Here is an 8,750-nt window from a genome sequence, read left to right on the forward strand (position 1 = left end):
GTCACTTTTTTCAATGCCATTGTAACTTCAAACGGTCGCTAAACGAACTGTTGTAAATCAAGGACTACCCATACAAACCACAATCTTGGCTTTGTTGAACCCCTCCATTCTCATCTATGGATGCCTCTGCCTAAGCCCTGGATTATATATACCAATACTAAGTTCTTAATCATTGAAGAAATAGTAGCTTTGAAAAACCCATATTAAAGATTTGATATGGTGATGATGGAAAAGAAAACAGGGTCGTAAAAAGGGAGATGATGGAAAAGAAAGGGGGTTAAAAATGATTCATTGGAAAAATAAAAATAAACCAAGTTTGTTTCCAAGGCAACTTGGGGTTATTAAAAGTAGCAAAGTTTCTTGAAGTTAGAGTGAATCACCTGGGCAAAATCCTTAAAAGATTAAAATAAGCCAAATCCTTAAAGAGATTAAAATAAAAGTTAAAACAGTTTTGGAAACACAAAGTTCCATACAACAACAACAATAACAACAAAAAAAGGGGGTGAAACACATTTCACTCTGGTTTCCCTTGAAGAGCCACATGGTAGCTTCACCCTCTTATTCATTCCCTCCTCCCATTTTTCCATTAACTGAATTCTTCTGGAGAAGCCTTGAAATGTTCCCATCCTGAATATTCCCACGGACAATTGGCAAGGCAATTAGAGCAACTTGCAAAACTGGGATTTTTTCCAGGCATGAGTTAACTTGTGAAAACACCACTATTTTTCCTAATATGAACGGCAAAGTTCACATCCACATGAAATTCTTCGTGACCCATGAGAGAGTCAGATGGGAAGAGCATTCTTGTGTATTTATAGAAAGAGTGAGAAATACATGAAATACTTTTTCTTCTCTTTCTCTCCCGTTGAATTCTCAGATCTCAGTATGTATATTTTGGTTGAGTGTTTTTTCTCTCTCTCTCAACATACATATAAATGGCTGGAGAGGATACAGAGCTATTGGGTTTCCTTCATGTTGCCAAAAAAAAAAAAAAAAAAGGTCAGGAAGTGGTGCTTAAAGGCATCGTGTCTAAGAGGCAGTTTTTGTTTGAAAGATGTTTTGTTTTGTTTTAAATTGTTATCTGTTTGGCTTTCTACTTATGTTCACAGGCCCAACAGGAAAGAAAAACGGATCGGTGCCCCAGCAAGATAAAACACATCTGAATTTTCCTACCGTGGTTTACAGTGCAGGTAGTCCTCTACGTATGACCACAATGGAGGCTAAAATTTCCACTGCCAAGCAAAACAATTGTTAAGCGAGTTGTGCCTCATTGTACACCCTTTTTGCCACATTTGTTCAGCAAATCACTGCTAAATGAATGGTGGGGTTGTTAAATGAATCTAGCTTCCCCCATTATCTTGGCTTGTCGGAAGCTGGCTGGGAAGGGCGATCACATGACCTCAGGACAACACAACTGTCATAAATGCATGCCAGGGGTCCAGCCCCTGGATTCTGATCACGTGACCCTGGGGATGCTGCAATGGTTGGAAGTGTGAAAAATGGTCACAAGTCACTTTTTTTCAGTGCCGTGGCAACTTTGAATGGTCAATAAATGAACAGTTGTAAGTTAAGGATTACCTGCATTGGTTTGGCCAGCCTAAGATTGTGCCATATTTGACACAAAATATAACCATCCGTCAGAGTGGATGGATGGATGGATGGATGGATGGATGGATGGATGGATGGATGGATGGATATATGGATAGAGTTGGCCGGTTGATTAAAACAGATGCTAATTATCATCTTTGTCCAAAAATTTGCTTCATTTATTTATTTATTCTCTTGTGGATCCAAGTTTTTATCCCCAAGTTTGGAACTCTTTCTGCTTCTGCAGAAATACCCATGAGAAAGATTTTTATTCTCACAGTACTTCAGAATTTGTGAAGAAAGTCACATGCTCTTAAAAGCTCACAGGGGAAGATTTTTTTTTCTTTCTTAAAAGGGCATCCAACACTTGGTTCGTCATTCATTTCTCTAATGTTGCGACCCCACTTGAGCAGAAGCAACAAATAACAAACAAATTGAAGTCCAGCCTCTGTTTGGATTCTAATGTGCTTTCTCCTGTTGGAGAAGTAGAGCAGCGACTTGGACATTCAGCATAGCGTAAAAATGCAACAGTTCCTCGGCTTTGTTAAATGAACAGAAGAAAAGTGCTGTTCTCAGTTTTCAGAAGATTTACTTACTGTTCCATAAACTTCTTAATCCTGCTTGATTCTTTTATAGAACACCAAATATCTTCAAAAGGTTTTCTGTCCCTTGGCCATGTAGAAATAGGAACCCATTGAATTCTAGTTATTATAACTTAGTGTTTCTTTAGTTAATTAGATTGTGCCCAATGCGTAACAATGTTATGGAGGCTTAATTTTTGTTTGTAGGTTTTATTGGATTGAGGCCTCTTGTGTAGTAGCAGCTTGCCTCTTTCTGAAATGAAGGATTTACTGAATGCTTAAAAATGTTTGAAGTCAAGATGTTCAGAAATTTTGAACAATCAAATCAATCAATCAATCAATCTTTTATTTACCACAGTAAATACTGCAGTGAATTGAAGTGGAAATTATGATAGAGATATGAATCCATAGCCATTCCTAGGTACCCCCATTTGTTGGAAATAGGCATATTTGGAACTTTAACAATATATTGTGGGTATCCTCATGATATGGCAATGCAGGCAGGACTTAACCAGTTCAAACAAAAACTGCTTACAGGGATATAAACCATTTAAAATATGTTATTTATCTAATGCTTTCTGTCATTCTCTCTTGCAGGACACTCCCTATGACCCATTTCAATGCACTACAAGAAACACCCATGTGCACAGCCGAAGACAGGGTATATTTTGGGGAAGAGAGGAGGAGGAGGAGGAAGAGAAGGAAGGAAGGAAGAAGGGAAGAAGAGAGGGAGGGAGGGAAGGAGGGAGGGAGGGGGAAGGAAGGGAAGAAGGAAGGAAACAGATGCTCAAGCTTCTCTTTTGTTAGTAGCAATAGTAATAACTTCTTAGCTTCTTGGATGATATCAAGGGAGATTTCTGCAAACATATTGGTGCTTTGGGGCAAGATGATTAAGAGACAAAGAAACCATCTTAAGATATATTGGAATATACCTCTTTTGACAGCTTGCCAATGTATCTGGCTGCATTTGGACAATGCAGATGGGTAGCCATATTGAACAACCAATCAGGTTGGCTCGGGGGATCCAGAAGACACAGAATTAGAATTATGCACTTAGGAAGGAATCTCCAAATGTAATTCAAATATTGCACTAGAGTAAGACATGGGAATCTGTGTGGTTCTCAGGGTGTTGCCGGTCTACAGATTTCATGATCTCTTATATTCCTGTAAGCAATTCTGGGTGAGAACAGTAGAAGCTAGAATCCATTAATGTCTGAAAGGGCAGCAGGTTCTCTTTGGTAGATGAAAATGAAGCACACCCTGAGGTTATGCAAGAAACTTTCCTTCTTCTTGGAAATTCCATGAAATTTCACAAATATTTTTCCCCTGATGGAAGATCTACCCTTGGTTCTTTTCAGATTGTCTTAGAAATATGCTGAGTAACTTCCTTCCCAAACTGTGTAATAATATTCTTGTTTATAAGCCAAATTGATTTGGATATAAGCCAGGTCCCCACTCAGGAGCTTGTAAGCCTCCTCTGCCTAGCTATAGTCTATCAATCCATTTACAAGACCTCCCCATCCTCCTCCTCCTCCTCCTCCATAAATTTATAAATTTATAGAGGGACAAGGAATTAGAAAAGGTGAATCTAATGACATTCTTCACTAGCCAATGGCTAATTTTATATTGCTATTATTGTTCTTGTTATGGGTTACTCTGAATCAGTTTGTGAAAGGACAAGGGAAAAACAAAAGCAAACAAAAACTCCAAAGCAGCAGAACGTTGGTTCAAGATAAGCAAAATATGCATGCAGTTGTGCCATTAAAAGATACATTGCCAGACAATCAAATTCTCCTTAATTTGGTTGTTGGCATCTTTGTTCAACTTCTGTCAAAAAGAGTCAAACAGAGCATTAATTTTTGAAGCAAAACCTCTCTGATTATTTCACTTGTGATTTAATTCAGAGCTAACCTCGGGGCACTGAAAGGTCATATGTGAATCAGGTTAGTCCCCTAACCACCATGCCCATTTTTTTAAAGTCATGTTTCATGATGCTTTCCCCTATTCTGCTGCATTTCTTTTCCATTTTTTCTGCTATCGCTGTGATTTCCCTGCAAAACGTTACCCGAGGTTTGAAAAGATGCTTTAAAAGAAGGAACATCAATGCAGGGAAAAATAATATTTCCCTGGGGGGGGGGAAACCTGTTTTAAGGCACTGGTTAGAAAGCCTTTCTTTGACTCAGCTTGGAGTGGGAGATTTGAATTTCTTTGTAAGCCTTGAGTTAGGAAAATAAAATTAAAATCTAAAGCAGGGTAAAACGAGGTACAAAAGACCTTTCAAACTTTACCACCAAACTTGTAGGCAGAGAAATTTGGTGGCTGTTTTCTCCAGTTTTCTACAGAGGAAGTTCACCAGCTCTTTCCCAATGGATGGGTTGTAACTTCTACCAGAAGTCAGTGAAAAAAAGTTCAAAAACTTTAGCCCTGGCTCTACTCTCTATGGAGATTCTCAATTATCCAGGTCCCAGTTGTCGCAAAGGTGCTTTTTTCCCCAAAAGGCAACCTTTGAAAACATTTCGCTGAATCCATTCCAGAACTGAAGAAACTTTGTGGATGAGAAGTGGAATGTTTTCAAAGAAAAAGAACCAAGAAAGTCCAGCTGCCTTTTGGAAAAAGCACCTTTAGGACAACCCTGGCTCTACTATGGCTGAATGAAGTGTGGAAACCATGAAGGAAGCAGACCATGTGTGAGAAGACTCTGTAGTAGAAATCAGAATATTTCTAAGGTTTTATTGGCTGCTTCATAGCCAGATAAATTCACCTTTCCCAAACATGAAATAGGAATACCACTAGAAAAAGTTGAAAGGATCACACACCTCAGTTCCAATTTACACAAAAGCTGGGACATGACTGTTGAAGTAAAGACAAGGATAGAAAAAGCCCGAACAGCATTCTTCAAAATGAAAAAGGTCTTCTGCAGTCATGACATAAGCCTAAGACTGAAAATCAGGCTTGTCAGATGCTATATTTTTTCTATCCTGCTCTATGGAATAGAGAGTTGGTCTCTGACAGAAGGCCATCTGAAGAGACTAGAAGCATTTGAAATGTGGATTGACAGGCAGCTGTTACCTATAAGCTGGGTTGACAAGATCAGAAATGAGATGATAAGCCACCTGGGAAAGCCAAGGGAAATCATCAAAACAATTAAAAAATGAAAATTAGAATATTTTGGACATGTGATGTGACACCCAGAAAAATACGGCATACTCCATTTAATCCTCCGGGGAAAGCTTGAAGGCAAATGAGGTCCAGGCAGAAGAAGAACATTGTGGCTTCAAAATCTAAGGGAATGGTTTGGACAAAACTCAGCAGCACTTTTTCGTGCAGCTGCTGATAAAAACAGGATCGCCCACATGATCGCCAATGTCCAATAATGGATATGGCACAAGAAGAAGAAGAAACATGAAATCTCATCCACATTCTCTTTTGCCTTTTAAAGCATCTGTAAGACCTAGATCTCTTTCATCCTGTTGAATGAAAGCTGGTGGAACTACACAGGAGACTTTCTCTGCCCAACCTTTGTTCTTACACTGTAAACAAGCAGAGATGAATGCATTCATTCTTTCTTTATTGATATGTGATATAATGTGTACAGACTTTAGCTGGGAAGTGGTAGCTGAGCCTTGACTCATAACCAGGGGGAAAGCTGCTAGTGTTCTCCAGACACTTTTATCTCCCCACCCTCATATTTCACCCTACTAAAAGGGGTCAGAGGTGTAGGTGTAGAAACAGGGATTAACTGTTGTGGACAGGATGGGAGTGTGACCTTTGCACATTTTCTAGACTAGTATTGTAGACTGAGTCATCAGAGATGGTTAGCAAGAATGCATTGAGTCACCTTAGTTTTCATATTGGTAGTCTTTCCCACAGAATAATAAACTCATTACTGAACTACTGGCTCCAATTCTGGTCACTACAATATAAAAAGATGCAGAGACTCTGGAAAGAGTGCGGAGAAGACTAACAAGGATGATTAGGGAGTGGAGGGTAAAACATACGAAGAACGTTTACAGGAATTGGGTACATCTATTCTAATGAAAAGAAGGACTAGGGGAGACATGATAGCAGTGCTCCAGTATTTGTGGGGCTCCTACAAAGATGAGGGAGTCAAACTATTTTCCAAAGCACCAAAAGGCAAGACGAGAAATAATGGATGTAAACTAACCAAGGAGAGAAGTAACCTAGAACTAAGAAACTTCCTAACAGTGAAAATAATCAGCCAGTGGAACAGCTTGCCTCCAGAGGTTGTGGGTGCTCCATCACTGGAGGCTTTCAAAAAGAGATTGAACCATCATTTCTCTGAAATGTTATAGGGTCTTGGAAGATCTCCAAGGTCCCTTCCAACTTTATTAGTCTATGTTCCAAGTCCTTCTAAAAATGAGCAGAAAGAGGACAAACTATGCTAGATGTCCAACCCATTGTTTAGATGAAAGGAAAAAAAGACAGTGAGGGGTCTTGGTGCTCTCTGAGCTTGTTTGTTTTCTTGCAGATGTTTCATTACCCAAACTAGGTAGAAACATCAGTGCTAGTCTAGCATTTACTGTGTTATCTAGTTTGGAAAATGAAACATCTGCAAGAAACAAACAAACTCAGAGAGCACCAAGGACCCTTCATTTCAACCCTGAGCTACAAATATTCTCCTTTATTGGAAACAAAAAAGGCAGTCTCCAGACAAAACCACAAGGCTAGATCCAAGTGGTGGTAGCTTCACCTTGACTGAAAAAAGCTGACATTTTCCCATCTGCAGAGCTGGCAAATTCCCCAAGGACCAGCTCTTGATGACGACACTGATTGAATAACCTCTCTGCCAAGTTCATGGCATTGTGGCTAACAGACAAGTTCAGAGGTCTGACCTAAGGTCAGGGGGTTAGACAGTTCACTTCTGCTGCTGTTTGTCACCCAGGAAAAGGGGAAACTAGGCACGTCAAGAAAGAAAGGTTTTTTAGAAAATGAAAAAGGCCAGGCAAATGATTCTTAGTTATATATATTGTCACCATGTTACTCAACCTGTGGTTAGGATGCTAGTCATACAATTCCATTGCAGAAGTGTTGCTCCAGGTTTTAACATAGAACAGAATAGAAAAGAGTTGGAAGGGACCTTGGAGGTCTTCTAGTCCAACCCCCTCCTCAGGCAGGAGACCCTATACCATTTCAAACCAATGGTTCTCCATTCTCTTCTTAAAAACCTCCAGTGATGAAGTACCCACAACTTCTGAAGGCAAGCCATTCCACTGGTTGTTTGTTCTCACTGTCAGGAAATTTCTCCTTAATTCCAGGTTGCTTCTCTCCTTGATTATTTTCCATCCATTGTTTCGTATCCTGCCCTCCGGTGCTTTTCAAATAAGCTTCTTGGAGGTTTTAGAGAGTAGGAAGGGTGTAAATCCAAGCACAAGCAAATGTTTTTTTTTTTTTTTTGAGATGTAAGTGTGAGAAGCTGGGGAGCACGTAGACCTTTCATGACGTGATTGCGCAATAGAAGATAGGACATTCTCTTGGCTTCTTTGGCCATTTTTTTTTTCTCTAAACAAGACCAAGGACACTGCTTTCCACCTAGGACAATGTCCCTGAAATTCTCTTCTCTTTTGAAAGCCACTTTGAAAACCCTTTTGAAAAGCAATTCTCTTTCACTTGAATAAGAATGGAGAACGAACACAGGGGAAATTTTCTGCATATGGATGCAACTTCACTAGAAGCCATTTAATGTTTCTTTTCGAAAATGAAATATCCCAACTATTGAAAAAGTCACTTTCAATCAGCGCCTAAGCAATGTGTGCCTTTTTAACCCCCCACTCGTCCCACACCCATCACCCCACTGTTTTGCTGCTCCATCCAGTGACTTGAAGGTCACGTCCCTGACAAGTTCATTTCTGGGACAATCCTGCCACATTATATGATGTGAATTAATATCCATTGAGCAGTCCAGCAGCAAAACCTGATTTAAGCTCTTAGGTTGAACTTGTCTACAATTGTCAAGGTGAAAGGCCAGTTCCTAACCATTAATTAACCCAATCCATCTCCATCTCCTTTATTTTATACCTTTTTTCATGTTTGTGACTCTGGAAAATATATTTAGTAAGAAGAAGGGGAGAGAACCACACACTGTGTTAGGGTAAAGGGGAGTGAGAGAGAAAGAGAGAAACTGAAACCCAGAGACATTGTTAAGATTCTTGGCATCCAGCTAATTAAAAAGTTCATTCCCAATCTTTGTATCCAACCTTGTTATAAAGTACTGATTAGTACTTTAGTAGATATTGTAGTAGATATTGGCATATTTATTAATGAAACATCTGGCTGTTTCACTTTTTATATTTGATATGTAGACTGAGTATTTATTATATAGTAAATGTCTTATTATTATAAAGGTCTTTTGAAAAGGCAAAGAACATATCATAATAATCTTTAAGACTATCTATATCTCTTTATCTATCTGTCTATCTATCTATCTATCTATCTATCTATCTATCTATCTATCTATCTATTCTGTCACCTCTCACAGTAACATATAATGGAGAAAATTAAAACAGAACATATTTTAAATAGGAATAATTTGAGATCTGCAGAAATTAAAGGATAGATTTATTT

General features: G+C 39.0%; 1 long non-coding RNA gene across 3 annotated transcripts in view; it reads left to right on the plus strand.

The window, feature by feature from the left end:
- LOC120316405 overlaps positions 1-5,071 on the plus strand; it is a 162,585-nt gene extending 157,514 nt beyond the window's left edge. For all 3 annotated transcript variants that reach the window (XR_005558948.1, XR_005558949.1, XR_005558950.1), the window contains 2 exons: positions 1,110-1,190; positions 2,766-5,071. This is a non-coding gene — a long non-coding RNA (uncharacterized LOC120316405). The remainder of the gene's footprint in view (positions 1-1,109; positions 1,191-2,765) is intronic.
- The last annotated feature ends 3,679 nt before the right edge of the window (positions 5,072-8,750 follow it).

This window comes from Crotalus tigris, unplaced genomic scaffold, assembly GCF_016545835.1.
Source record: "Crotalus tigris isolate CLP2741 ecotype Arizona unplaced genomic scaffold, ASM1654583v1 scf7180000019364.2947544272:3078424, whole genome shotgun sequence".
Lineage (NCBI taxonomy): Eukaryota > Metazoa > Chordata > Lepidosauria > Squamata > Viperidae > Crotalus > Crotalus tigris.